Raw genomic sequence first — 14,366 nt, forward strand, 5'->3', positions numbered from 1 at the left:
CTGCGGCACTGAGACACCAGCGGCCCCGACGCTAGCGGCCCTGCCCACACACCACGACCCTTGGCAGCGGCAATGCGGGGAACGGCCTAAACGCCAGCAACCTCCCAGCGAACCCTGAGCCTTTGCCTCACTGGAGCTGTGTCATTCCAGGGAGTCCAGGACAAGGCCTCCTCGGTGAGCAGCCCTGCGGGAGCAGCCTCATCAGGGAAGAGGCTTCCTCCAGAGCGGCCTCTCCAGAGCAGCCCTGTCCAGGGAGCAGCCCTGTCCAGGGAGAGACCTCATTAGCAGCAGCCTTCATGGGAGTGGCCTCTTCTTGGGAGTGGCTCCAACCAGGGAGCGGCCTCATCTGCAGAGCAGCCTCGTCTGGAGCAGCCTTCTTGGGAGTGACCTTGTCAGAATCATCGTCATCGTCTTTTTGTAAGAGACAGCCCTGACCGGTCAGTTTGATTTTTGATGCTTGGCGTGAAATAAAGCTTTGTTTGATTTTCGCTTTATATCAGTCTCATTCCTTTGATCATGGACCCTAACAGTGAGAAGCAAGAGGCCTTGTCCTTGCACAAGCATGACTCATTGAGGGCAATCTCACAGGATTCGGGAAACGATCACTCGGGTACCTGGGCCAGGCCCAGGCAGTAGCTCTGCAGATATGTGCCACAGGAAGCGAGTTTGCTGGGGATTTTCTGGCCAATTCTCTCGAGTTTTCTGCCCAAATTGAAATTGATTTGGGCAGAAAGCTTTTGAGAATTGGCCGGCGTTGGGTGGTGACTCGGGCCCCACTGTCAGCCGTGGTCTAGAGCCCTTTTTCCTTGGGTGTGTGTCAAGGCCCCGTGGGAAACTGGCCATGACCATGTGGCTCCCCCGGGGGCCCTAGCACAAGTGAGATTTCTGAGAGGAGAGTTGAAGAAGGGGTTGTGGAGGGCATCAGCCTCCGAGTTTTTGGCCCAGTGTGGTGCTGATGGTAGGGGGTGTCCTGGGGGGGCCATGAAGGTGTCTCCCACTCTGAGGGTTTTGTGCAGCTCCGAAAGGCACAGTTTCCACTTAGGTGGCAGGAGGACTCATGGAGTGTGTTTCAGGGTTCCCCCAGTTGAGGGCTCGAGGGAGGGACAGGACCCTGGAAAAGGAAGATTGGAAAAAACAGGTGAGGGTGAGGGCCTGGGCCTAGGGGCGTGGCAGGCCCATTCTGCCCCTTCTGCCAGCACCAAGGAAGGGTACCCCAGGAGACTGAGTAGCAGGAGGCATGGCCTCACCTGTGCCTGACTCACTGAGGGCTTTCTGGCAGGGTTCGAGCGAGATAACTCGGGATCCCAAGCCAGGCCCAGGGGGTGGCCCTGCAGACATGCGGCACAGGAAGCAAGTTCGCTGGGGGTTTTCCAGCCAATTCTCATGAGCTTTCTGCCCAAATCAATATTGATTTGTGGTGTGTGTGTGTGTTTAGAATATATGTACATATTTTCCCAGGGGTCTCAACACACACCAAAGGAAAAAGGGCTCTAGACTACAATTGAGAGTGTGGCCCGAGTTGCTGCCCAGTGCCGGCCAATTCTCATGAGATTTCTGTCCAAATCAATTTTGATTTGGGCAGATATATATATATATATATATATATATATATACACACACACATATATACCACATCTTCTTTATTATATATTCATGTAATAAATGTTATATAATACATACAATAAGTGTATTATATATTATACAATATTATATATTATAATAAATAAATATTTATATATTTATCTATAATGGAACACTATGCAGCCATCAAAAAGACATTGGCAATAATTTTTAAACTTTGACACCAAATTAAAGGCAAAAACCAAACAAACAAACAAATGAGTGAGACTGCATCAAACTAAAAAGCTTCTACACAGCAATAAAGCCATTAACAATGTAAAAAGGCAACCTGTTAAATGGGAGAAAGTGCTTGCAAATTATATCTAAGTGGATAACATCCAAAATTTATAAAAAATTCATATAATTTAATAGAAAAAATTGTAATTGGATTACAAAAGAGGCAGAGGATCAGAATAGACATTTTTTTCAGAGAAGAAATTTCGGTGGCCAACAGGTACATGAAAATAGTTTCAACATTACTAATCATCTAGGAAATTGAAATCAAAACCATAATATCACCTCACATTTGAGAATGGCTATTACCAAAAAGACAAAAACTAACAATGTTTTGGCAAGGGTGTGGAGAAAAAGGAATTCTTCTGCACTTTTGGTGGGAGTATAAATAGGTGCAGACACTACTGAAAACAATATGGAGCATTTTCTTTTTTTTATTTTTTAAAAGATTTTTATGTATTTATTTGAGAGAGAGAGAGCATGAGAGGGGAGAAGGTCAGAGAGAGAAGCAGACTCCCCACAGAGCTGGCAGCCCAATGTGGGACTCAATCCTGGGACTCCAGGATCATGACCTGAACCAAAGGCAGTTGCTCAACCAACTGAGCCACCCAGGTGCCCTTTAAAAAAATAAAATTAGAACCACCATGTGGCCCAGAAATTCCACTTCTGGGTATTTATCCAAAGAAAATGAAAGTGTTAACTTGAAAAGTTATATGTAACCCTATGTTCACTGCAGCATTATTTACAATAGCCAACATAGGGAAAAAACCTAAATTTCCATTGACATACAAATGGATAAAGAAAATGTAGTCTATATATGCATAGCCATAGAAAACAAATGTTATCTTGCCATTAACAACAACATGGATGGATCTTGGAGGCATTATACTAAGTGAAATAAATCAGACAGAGAAAGACAAATACCATATGATTTCACTTATTATGTGTAATCTTAAATAAAAAGAACAAAAATGTTCATAGGTACAGAAAACAGATTGATGGTTGGGGGCAGGAAGTAGATAAAACAGATGAAGGGAGTCAAAGGCACAAAACTCTAGTTATGAAATAAATAAATCATGTGGATATAATGTACGACATGGCACCTATAGTTAATAATACTACATTGCATATTTGACAGTTGTTAAGAGAGCGCATCTTAAAAGTTCTCAACAAAATAATTCTGCAACTATGTATAACGATAGACATTAACTAGATTTATTATGGTGATCATTATGCAATATAGACAAATATCAAATCATTATTCACCTGAAACTAATATAATGCTTGTATGTCAATTAAATCTCAATAAAAAAAGAAAAAAAATAATTTGTCATTTTGTTTATTTATGAAAATAGAACATATTCATTTATAATATGAAATTATGGATAAGCAAAATAATCAAACAAGTAAATGGGAGCATCTTAAGAGAATGCTGCTGCTACCCTTTATAGAAGAAAAAGGTTAGTCTTTCTTTTTTAGAAGTCTAAGAAATTACAATTTAAATATCCATTTAGAAAAGCACTGAAACATTCTAAAAATTAGGGAGTGATCCACTACTACAGTTGGCATATTGACCTCTTAATATTGCTTTATGAGAAAAAACTTGGGTGAGAGACCTTTGCCCAGAAATTATTCTCTCATGAAAACTACTTTAGGTCAGGTGCCTATAATGCAATATTCAAGTATTAAATTAAAGGCCAAGAATATGATAATGAGAGGCATGTGAAGTTCAGAATCTCTTTGTCTCTGCCAACTGTTTCTTCTTTCAATTCTGCTTATTGTTCCTACCCTCAGTTGTGTAAATATATTTTGGATCTCATTATTTCATGCTCCTCTATTGCTTTCCTTTATATATATATAAAATATATATTTGTATATAATATATATTATATATAATATTTTATATTATATATACTTTTATATATTTTATATACAATCTACATTTATATTTATATATGTGTGTGTGTGTGTGTGTGTATATGTAAATTCAAGTTGGTTAACATACAAGGTAAATCAGTTTCAGGTATAGATTATAATGACTCAACACTTACGTATATAATGCAGTGCTCATCACAGAAAGTGCCTTCCCTAATGCCCATCATCCATTTAGCCTCCTCCCTCTATCAACCCTCAGTTTGTTCTCTATCATTAAGAGTCTCTTATGGTTCCCTTTTCTCTCTTTTTCCCTTCCCTCTATTGCTTTCCAGCTCCATTCAGCACCAGAACAGTTCTGGAAGGCATATCTACTGTAACTCTCAGGAGAACTTACTGAATGATAATTTAAGAAGTGTTAATCCCCAGTCTTATTCCCTTGTTCCATCATTATGCTGCTGTCCATCTATCCTCTAACTAGAGGATGCTACATACATATCTGCCAAAACTTCCCCCTTCCATGCCCAGGTGTGGCCTCAAGATTATTCTTAACATAGAACTCAGGCAATCACTATTACTCAGTGGAATATGATACATGAAATGAAGATTTCATATAATCCCTGAAAGCTAACTAACTAAACTGCAGAGAAAGATTTTGTAAGAAAATAGACACACTTCCTTGTACTGGTTTACCATGAGACTGCATGTGGCTCCAGGCAGCCTTTGAGACAGAGGTCACTCTTCCTTTTTTTTTTTTTTTAATAAAAATTCAATTAATTTACATATAGTGTATTATTAGTTTCCGAGGTAGAGTGCAGCGATTCATTAATTGCATTTAACCCCCAAATATCCATCACTCAGTTATCCCATCCCCCCTCTCCTCTCCCCTCCAGGAAACCTCAGTTTGTTTCCGAGAGTTAAGGGTTAAGGGTCTCTTATGGTTTGTCTCCCTCTCTGATTTCATCTCGTTTTATTTTTCCTCCCTTCTGCTATGATCCTGTTTTGTTTCTTAAAGTCCATATTCGGGTGAAATCATATGACAATTGTCTTTTCTGATTTACTTATTTCACTTAACATAATACACTCTAGTTCCCTCCACATTGTTGCAAATGTTAAGATTTCATTTTTCTGATGGCTGAGTAATATTCATTCATATATATATATATATATATATATATATATATATGCATCTCACATCTTCTTTATCCATTCATCAGTTGTTAGACATCTGGGCTCTTTCCATAGTTCAGCTATTGTGGACATTGCTGCTACAGACATTGGGGTGTAGGTGTTCCTTTGGGTTATTATGTTTGTGCCCTTTGGGCAAATATTCAACACCCAAAAAGCAAATAACCCAGTCAATAAATGGGCAGAAGATATAAACAGACATTTCTCCAAAGAAGACATACAAATGGCCACAGACACATGAAAAAATAATCAAAATCACTTGGCTTCAGGGAAATACAAGTCCAAAACAAGGAGATACCACCTCATAACAGTCAGAATGGCAAAAATTAACAAGTCAGGAAACAACAAATATTGGTGAGAATGTGGAGAAAGGGGAACCCTCTTACATTTCTGGTGGGAATGAAAGCTGATACAGCCACTCTGGAAAACAGTATGGATACTCTTCCAAAAGTTGAAATAGAGCTATCCTACAACCTAGCAATTGCAGTACTAGGTATTTACAAAAAGGTTGCTCTTGTCTAGCTGTAGAACTCTGTCACTATTAACTCCATTTTCACATTAGATAAACTACTGCTTCTCCTCTCTTTTCATTTGTAACTTGTCTTTATATCATTCTCCTACTTTACTCACCATTCCAGTATGAAACATACTCATTTTTATACTTTTGATCCCAGAAAAATGTGAATTGAGAGGCACTTTGGGTGGCTTAGTTTGTTAAGTGCCTGACTCTTAGCTTTTTTTTTTGTTTTAATATTTAATTTTTTTTCTATTAGGCATATATATATTTTTTTAATTTTATTTTTTATAAACATATATTTTTTCTCCCAGGGGTACAGGTCTGTGAATTGCCAGGTTTACACACTTCACAGCACTCACCATAGCACATACCCTACCCAATGTCCATAACCCCACCCCCCCCAACCCTCCTCCCCCCAGCAACCCTCAGTTTGTTTTGTGAGATTAAGAGTCACTTATGGTTTATCTCCCTCCCAATCCCATCTTACTTCATTTACTCTTCTCCTATCCCCTTAACCCCCATGTTGCATCTCCTCTCCCTCATATCAGGGAGATCATATGATAGTTGTCTTTCTCCGATTGACTTATTTCGCTAAGCATGATACCCTCTAGTTCCATCCACGTTGTCGCAAATGGCAAGATTTCATTTCTTTTGATGGCTGCATAGTATTCCATTGTGTATATATACCACATCTTCTTTATCCATTCGTCTGTTGATGGACATCTAGGTTCTTTCCATAGTTTGGCTATTGTAGACATTGCTGCTATAAACATTTGGCTTCACGTGCCCCTTCGGATCACTACGTTTGTATCTTTAGGGTAAATACCCAGCAGTGCAATTGCTGGGTCATAGGGTAGTTCTATTTTCAACATTTTGAGGAACCTCCATGCTGTTTTCCAGAGTGGTTGCACCAGCTTGCATTCCCACCAACAGTGTAGGAGGGTTCCCCTTTCTCCACATCCTCGCCAGCATCTGTCATTTCCGGACTTGTTAATTTTAGCCATTCTGACTGGTGTGAGGTGGTATCTCATTGTGGTTTTGATTTGTATTTCCCTGATGCCAAGTGATATGGAGCACTTTTTCATGTGTCTGTTGGCCATCTGGATGTCTTCTTTGCAGAAATGTCTGTTCATGTCTTCTGTCCCTGACTCTTAGCTTTGACTTAGGTGAAGACCTCCTGGCCCTCAGATCAAGCCTCTCATCAGGCTCTGCAATGAATACAGAGTCTTCTTCAGATTCTTTCTCCCTTCCCCTTTGTCCCCCGACCCCCACTCATGTGCTCTCTTTCTCTCTCTCTCTCTCTCTCTTTCCTTTTCTCTCTCTCTCTCAAATACAAAAATAAAATCTTTAAAAAAAATGATAAGGTAAATTGATTTCCCTCTGTGACTAAATTTGCCTTAAAATTTCTTAAGTTAGAATATAGAGTTTTCTTTTACAATAAAGGTCAAAGTAACAGTGGCTTGAAAAAATTTAAAAAGTTATTTCTAATATAACAGTCTGAGGGTAAATTGTTCAGAGTTGGTATTGGCTACATGATATTCAAGGATCCATGTTCCTTCTGTCTTATGAGTCTGTCATTGTTATTATTGAAGTGCCAGTTCATACCTTATATCCTTGCTCCAGCTACTGCCTCATGTTCACATATTAGGTAGCTGAATGGGAAGAGAGGGAAATGGAGGGTATACCCTTTTCTCAGTGGCATAACCCAGAAGTCTTACACACCATTTTTGTTTAATTTCCATGATCAGAACTTAGTCACATGCCATACATGACTACAGTAAATACTGGGAAGTATACTTTTCAACTTGTTGGCCTATGATCAGCTAAATATTGAATATTTTATTATTAAATAAACAAGGGGGATATATATTAGAAACATCTAGCCCATTATCCCAAACTACTCTTTCTTGGTATAGTGATATCTGAACTCTGGTCACAGAATTTCCCTGAAAGGCTGTCTTCTCTGCTTGGGACATACAACATTGGCCCATACTTACAGATTTCTTACTCCATAGTTCTGTTCTCTAAGCACATTGATTTATTTCACCTTGAGTGATTAACCACAAGACTTTATGCTTATTCAACACAAATGATGCCATAATAGTGGAAAGGCTATGAGGCATGGATTCAGAGATCCTTGATGTAGAATCTTGGGGAAGACATTATATCTTTCTAGCTTCTATGTCAGCCTCACAGAATACTAGTGAATGTTCCATAAGATAATGCACGTAAAAGGCTTTGTAAGTAGGAAAGTGCTATTAAATTGCTTCTGACTATTTCATTTTTAGTGTTACTTTACAACTGTCTTCCTACACCATTGTTACCCTATAGCTACTTAACTTGGCAATCCCAGAACTTGAGCTCCCCTTAGTGATTTACTTCTCTAAGGTCCCAACACTTAGCTATCTCTCCTTATCATTGATGTGGGCACAGTTCAATTTATCTTTTTAATTATTTTACCCATGTTTTTTTAGAGACACTTGTCCACATAGGATTTTATTGTGATTGAGTTTTTAGTTGCTCTCAGGTTATAGGATGGCATGAGGTTATTCATTTCATAGCAGGTTATACCCTGTATGAACACTTTTTGGGCCTACCTAATTAAGGCTTGGGTTTGTGTTGTTCTTTCTAATCCTTGACAGTATTTAATCCTCACATGCTTTTCCTGGGTCCTTTTGTATACTTTTTAGCCATTTAGCATAAATAATTTTGGCCATATACAAATTCTGTCAAGCTATACTAATTTTACTGGTAACTATAGCAACACACATTTCCTGTTCCCAATCAGAAATAAGAAACTTTAGGTGCTTTATTTACTTAGGAAAAGGAAATACTTCTATCTATGTTAGTTGTCCAGTATAAGATTGGGAATTTTATGTATGCAGGGTAATAATATAAAATATTTTTATTTTCAGGAAATTGAATGATGTGTCACACTAATTATGCTCTAATAGATAGTTGCCAGTGGATTTAAAATATTTTTAATATAACTTGGCAAACTTTGTTAGAAATATAGTTTAGAGCATGGTTTTTAGGCATGCTCTCAAAGTTGCTGACATTATACAGGTTAAAGTTAATGATTTATAAGGCATTTGAAATGTTTACACTTCCAATAAATGAGAAACATAAGAGAGACAAGTAACATCTATTGAAAGCGTACTCTTTGCCATGTTCCATACTACTTGCTTCACACAAATTTAACTTTCCCTAAACAGTAATCCTAAGAACTACGTATTATTAAATCCTCATTTTCCCAATAAAGAAAATGAAATTCAGAGATATTAAGCATATTACATAATCATAGACCTAGTAGGCTTAAGACAAACCTGAATCTACTTGCTCCAAATTTATTGTTAATTCTTCTAGATCATGCTACATTCTGGAAACACATTCTGGAAAGGTAATACATATGTTTTGAAATAAATATTCTTTAAAAACTCATTAAAACATAGGTTTGCCATTCACAATTTTCAGCTTTTGTAGGAAAGGATAAAGTTTAGATATTGTCAAACAGTGTGACACAGTCTATTCTCTTTACCATTTATTGCTGATTAAGCATGAAGTGTAGAAGTTGTCTTATACAATTAAGGACTGACATATTTTAGAGTAAACATTAGAAATATAGTTGTTAAGTATATCAATTAGATTAAGAGCTAATGATTCAAAAATTAGTTGATAGTTGTGCAGCTAAATTATTTAAATGTAGTCCTAGTAGTAGCTATAGGATATGTGAAACAGCATGTACACTGATGAAGTTCTAGAACCTAGGTGAGGTTCTGTGGGCTGAGGTCCAGAGCTGATGACCAAGAAATAATTCTTGAGACATCTTTGATGCAAAATGGTGGTTTATTAAAGCACAGGGACAGGACCTGTGGGCAGGAAGAGCTGCTGCCTGGGGTTGTGAGGGATGGCAGGTTATGTACCTTGCAGTTGGGGGAAGGTGAGGGGAAGGGAGGTTTCAACCGAGCTTTCATATGCTAAAGAGGGCCTATAAGGTGCCAGGATACAGGAGGCCTTGCGGCTAGATCAATGTTGTCTTTTGGTCAGACATTAACATCAAGATAGTTGGGAGATTCCTGGTGGGATGTCACAATCCTGGTATCAAGCATCTTTGTTAGTGAGATTTAGGTTCAGAAGAGATTTAACTATACTTACATTTCCTTCTACCTCAGCCTCCCTCAGTTTTGTTTATGGAGGGGAGGGTGACCTTTGGGCTTCAGGAACTGAGTTATTTGCTTCTGGAAATTGTGTTATTGATAAGGTAACTTCTTTGTTTGTAGATCTCTAGGACATTTGTAAACAAAGGGAGACTCCTGTCTTGTAGGATTGTGATTTCTACAAGTTAACTATTTGTTTCCCGCTTATGGCAGTCAGGGGTGCCTGAGGAATGTCACACACATTACCAAGGGGAGTGGGTGGAGACGGGGTACAAGGTGTCAGCTTTTGCTTTGTCCTCAGCCAGCCTCCTGCTCCCTCATCACACCGTAGAATTTTAGTTATTAAGTTTCAGCAAGAAATATAGTTAAATAATTTGATCTTACTTTATTCTAAGTTCTGAAAAGTTATATGAAAAATATCAAAAAAAATGTTGACTGATTCTATATTTTCATTGACACCATTACTTTTCAGACATATATGACACAAGGAATATATCTTGACTAATCGTGCAATAATGCAAATTTCACTTAACCTAGCATAAGTCTTAAAATTTAAGTTATGATTTCCTAATATGACTAATTTAATATTTATTTCATAGATTATAATTGAAACTCTTACCCCTTAAAAAATTCAAAAGAAGAGTAAGTTTAGGTTTAGAAGACAGTGTGAACTCAGAACAATCAGATCTATTCCAAGCCTGGAAGATCCCTAAGATTCCTTCCAACTTTCTCATTTTAGTCCTAGGGTATATGCCAGCATCTCCTTCTGGCTATTCAAAGCGTGTAACCTTTACCTATTAAAGTTCTGAATGCTTTAATTTTGCATAAACTATGGTAATAAGAATCAAGGAAGTTAAACAGAAAACCCAGAAATAAACCCATAATTATATGGTCAATTAATGTTTGACAAAGGAGGAGTGAATACATAGTAGGAAAAAGGCAGTGTCTTCAAAAAATGATGTTGGGAAAGCTAGACAGCAACATGCAAAATAATGAAACTAGACTATTTCTTTTCACCATACACAAAAATAACTGCAAAATGGATTAAAGACCTTAATGTGAGACCTGAAAACCATAAAAATCTTTGAAGAGAGCACGAGCAGTAATCTTTCTGACATCAGCTGTAGCAACACTTCTAGATATATCTCATGAAACAAGGGAAATAAAAAGAAACACAAACTATTGCAACCACATCAAAACAAAAACAAACAAACAAACAAAAAACCCTTCTGTACAGTGAAGAAAATAATCAACAAAACTAAAAGACAACCTATTGAATGGTAAAAGATAATTGCAAATAACATATCTGATAAAGGGGTAATATCCAAGATATATAAAGAACTGATATGACTCAACATCCAAAAAGTGAATAATCTAATTTGAAAATGAGTAGAAGAAATGAACAAACATTTCTCCAAAGAAGACATACAAAATGACCAACAGACATATGAAAAGATACTCAACATTATGAATCGTCAGTGAAGTGCAACTCAAAACTACAATGAGATATCACCCCACACCTTTCAGAATGTCTAAAATAAAAAACACCAGAAACAACAGGTGTTGGCAAGGATATGGGAAAAAAGGAAACTTCCTGTGCTATTGGTGGGAATACAAACTGACAGTCACTATGGAGAACAGTATGAAGATTCCTCAGAAAGTTTAAAATAGAACTACCCTACAGTCCAGTAATCACACTACTGGGTATTTGCCAATGAAATACAGAAACATTAATTCAAAAGAATGTGTCAACCCTGTGTTTATTGTAGCATTATTTAGAATAGCCAAACTATGGAAACAGCCCAAGTGTCCATCAAAAGGTGAAAGAATAAAGAACATGTGGTGTGTGTATGTGTATATAATATTTAGCAATATAAAATAATGAAATCTTGCCAGTTGCAACAACATGGGTGGGAGCCAGAGTGTAGAATGCTAAGGTAAATAGGTCAGAGAAGACAAATGCCATATGATTTTACTCATGTGATATTTAAGAAACAAAACAAATGAGCAAAAGGGGAAAAAGAGGGAGAAGAAGAGAGAGTGAGGAAGGCAAACCAAAAAGCAGACTCTTAACTATAGAGAACAAACTGATGGTTATCAGAGGGGAGGTGAGGGGATGGGTTAAATAGGGGACAAGGATTAAGGAGGGCCCTTGTCATGCTCACTGGGTGCTGTATGTAAGTGATGAATCACTAAATTCTACACCTGAAACCAACATTACCTGTATGTTAATTAATTGGAATTTAAACAAAACTTGATAAAGGAAAAAAGAAATCCCTACCAATTCTCTGTATTTTCTTATAACAAAAATATGTGTTTTGGCAATTTAAAAAAAAGGAATCAAGAAAAATGAAAAATTCCTGTTGATGAGCTAAATCACACCTACACCCTAGAGAAACCACAGCCTCCACTCATAATTGATTATTAATTAAAGGACTGAATGACCTCAGACAGTACAGCACAAAAATTAGTCCCAGTTACTGGAGTTTAAAACAAGTCATATTCACCATGGTAACCTAGGGTAACTGGGACATTAACAAACTCTAATGTGCTTTCCAGTTCAAAATAAAAAAGAATGTTGTATAATAAGGACAAAGTACTGACCTAGAGTATGTGAAACCACTATTAGTAGGATGTTTCTTCTCACCTATGCTATAAGAATAGGTTGAAAGTTTGCAAAAGCAATTCAGTTCCATAGGTGCTTAATTACAGTTTGTCCCAAACCCATGGCAACAAAATGCTAAATATAGTACAAAGCTCTTCTCCCATAAAAAGCATGGACCACTTAGGGATGGGAGATATCTACATTGAAAAGACTCCTAGGGTTGAATTGCTATAGGCAAAGTTTACTTACAATATTATTGTATTAGAAACAACAATATCAAGTGGCCTTGTATATGCAAGAATTTTTTTGTTTTTCATTCTGGGGTTAAGACTCTTTCATATTAACTTCCAGTATTTCCTCTATGTTATTTTAAATTAAAAAATTCCTTTGAGGTTATAAAGCCCTTATGAGGATAAACATCTGGCACAATGGATTAAATTGGGATCCAACAGATCCCAATGTATGTGAAAGTCATTTAAGTACTTCTTATGTGGTGTTGCTTTTATCTTTCCTGCAAGCTTAACTCCTTGAAATGAGTTGTTCACTTCCCCCTCAGGTCAGGAATATAGAATTGCATGCAGTGATAGCTCATCCTAACTACTTCCTTTTGTGTTTGCCTCATTAGTCCATTATTATTATACACTCCATTTGAATACAAGGAATTAAGCACAGAGCATTTACCAGTGAGTGTTTCTTGTAAGCTGTGGTGAAGCCAGACTTTCCTCCCAATAGCACCAAAATATTTTGGCTCTGTAAATGACAGAGAAAAAAATATATGTTATGAAATGAAATGAAGATATACAATATTTTTGCCTATGGAAAGGGGATGCAGTGAGCCAAAATGAACAAGTAAACTTGTTCTGAAACCTTTAATGAAAAGTGTAACGGTCCTTCATTTTGCATGCCAAACTGGCCTGACAAGCTTTGCTCTAGCATTTAGTGTAGTTTTTGACATTAAACCAGAGAGACACGATGACATTTCTAAGTTCACCAACCCTCAACTTTTACAGGTAAACTGTAAGAATTGCAGAGAAAGGAGAGAGGGTGTAAAAAGCATAACTATGCACATAGTTTCTGATAAATGTCAACCCACTGTCTCCTGTTATCCTCTAACTAGAGAGGTTGTGGATGATGTGCGAAAAAAGAGGGGTGGATTTTCAAATAATTTCATTGGGTTTTTAAGGCAATATTTTGCAACCACAGCAAAAATATAAAGTGTGTGCTATAAGTTTGTGAGAACAAAACCTTATTTAAATGAAATATAACTCCAAATCATGAGAATTTAGCAGATCTCTATTAAGTTGCACCCTCTTTTATCATTTCTCCTTTTGTTCATTTACATTAGCTCTTGTTTACTCTCAGAAGATAGGGGTATGATGGTGATGGGTCAGAAATAGAAATGAACTCTCTAACCTCAATAATTACAGTTTATTGATTTAATTATATATTTATATTATGGGAAAAAACATTTAATAGCATTAACATTTTGATAGTTGTTCTCATATCTCATTAGGGTAAATTTCACACCACTCTAAACAATCACTTTATTATCAAATGTCTTGTTTTTGCCTGGGAAAATAAAGTGAATGATTGTATATTGCATATAGCTAACTAGTTGCCTCATCTTTAGCTGCAAAGGTAAAATGTTGCTTCAGTTTTGTGCTGAATACTTGTTATGCTGGAAATTATTTTAACTTTTCCAGGTTGCACATCTTTTTTATATACTTTCTAAAGTAAATGGAATCCTCTACATTCACATGAGGAAGAGATAAATGGCTTAACATTCATATCAGTAATAGGATAGTCACAACTTTAAAAATATTATACACATATAAATGCAATAACATTTGGTTTAGATTTGTGTGCAGGTCCATGAAAACACTGTCAACTGATCTTTGACAAAGGAGCAAAGACAATTCAGTGAAGAAAGTATAATCTTCAACAAATCCTGCTAGAACAACCAGATATTCACATGCTAAAAATGAATCTAGATGCAGATATTAAACCTTTCACAAAAACTGACTTAAAATGAATCATGATGCTAAAATGTAACACTCAAAACTATAACATTCCTAGAAGATATCATAGGAGAAAATCTTGGTAAATTTGGATGTGGTGATGGCTTTTTAGATGCAGCACCAATTCTAGTGATTAATATTTACATAGTTTTCAA

This window comes from Lontra canadensis, unplaced genomic scaffold (genome assembly GCF_010015895.1).
Source record: "Lontra canadensis isolate GAN:19392208 unplaced genomic scaffold, GSC_riverotter_1.0 scaffold77, whole genome shotgun sequence".
Lineage (NCBI taxonomy): Eukaryota > Metazoa > Chordata > Mammalia > Carnivora > Mustelidae > Lontra > Lontra canadensis.